We start from the raw sequence: 1,433 nt of genomic DNA, 5'->3' as shown, positions 1-1,433 counted from the left end.
GCCTTTGTAATTTTCCAGAGACATGGAAGCTCTCTGTACATTTTCAATGCACTCTAAAAAACTTTCGTTCATCCTCTTTAGTGTCTTTCGCCATGTTTACTGCACGTTGACTTCAGATTGACTGAAGCATTTGAAAAATATTGTTTACAGAACCCACACATCATAAATATTATTGACGGTTGAAAAATTTTGAAGAAAGTATTTCAGAGATTACAAATCAAATATTCGTCAATCATATTGATCAATTTTCAATATAGCCCACAAACTGACAATAATATTGTCAGTACCGATTATTGACAATAATATTGCTAGTGTATAGGCCGCTCACACAAAAGCAGTGCACGACTTGTGCTGCTCCAATGTATAACGTTAATATAAACGAAATGATAAAACTGGTAGAACTAGATCTAACTAAAACAGTTCAGGTTTTGTTACACAGTAGAACAGCACAGGTTCGACTCTATTTTAGATCATTTGATGAAATTATTTATTCAAGCAAACAAACAAAAATAACTGTAGTAGGCCAATGACTTTCAGTTGATGTTAATGCACCGATCACTACTTTCATCGAAAGGGGGCCCAGCTAGTTATATTATTATACAACTTTATAATAATATATGTTTTAGTAAGCGTTTTACTGCACTTGCGAGCTTTTTAGGTCATATAATTGCCATAGATTAGAGGTGTTATAAGAGAGTAAAAGACGCAAAAAGAAAGAAGAGTATAAGGACGATAGAAGTTTGATAGGAGAGAAGGAGCAAATCACACCAGAGCACAGGCTCAGTTCCATTGTAGACCATTCGATCTATATGTAATATAAAAGTCAGAGTAAAGTGGAAAGTAAACAAGGTGCTCATCTACAGCTAGGAACTAACCAACAGGCTCAGTCAAGGCGCTAGTGTTTAAGTCAGTCAGTGAGACGAGATATAGTTCAGATCTACCTCATCAATGCCGTACGTCCTACTTATAGACTGGTCACACTGCTGCTAAAATCACGCAAAAAATAAATACTCAAAGAAAATAACACATAATCTTGATCTAACAAAATACGTAATTTGTTTTCATTGAACTCTGTTTTCAATTATGCTGAGCTTTTTTTCTTTTTCAATTTGTATAAATTTTAAAATGTATTTAATCATGCTTGTGTCTGACATGATTGTTCCTGCAGGAGTCATGAAACTTTTTTGAAAGGGGACTGGATAAGGGAAAAAAGTGCCGAGGGCATACCAGATTACTGTTTTGTTTGCTATAATAGAATAGAATTATAGCTAAGAGAATTAAAAACGCAAAGAAAGAAACCGTTTACCCGTACGTATCGATACTAAAAAGACGCAAAATACAGGCAAATAACAATATGACAAAAATATAGACAATAAACATATAATATTAATTATTGTGTATGTTTGTGGAACCCCTGAGAGTGAGATCATGCA

The sequence above is a fragment of the Aplysia californica genome, unplaced genomic scaffold (assembly GCF_000002075.1).
Source record: "Aplysia californica isolate F4 #8 unplaced genomic scaffold, AplCal3.0 scaffold00065, whole genome shotgun sequence".
Taxonomy (NCBI): domain Eukaryota; kingdom Metazoa; phylum Mollusca; class Gastropoda; order Aplysiida; family Aplysiidae; genus Aplysia; species Aplysia californica.
This window is presented reverse-complemented; position numbering follows the sequence as displayed.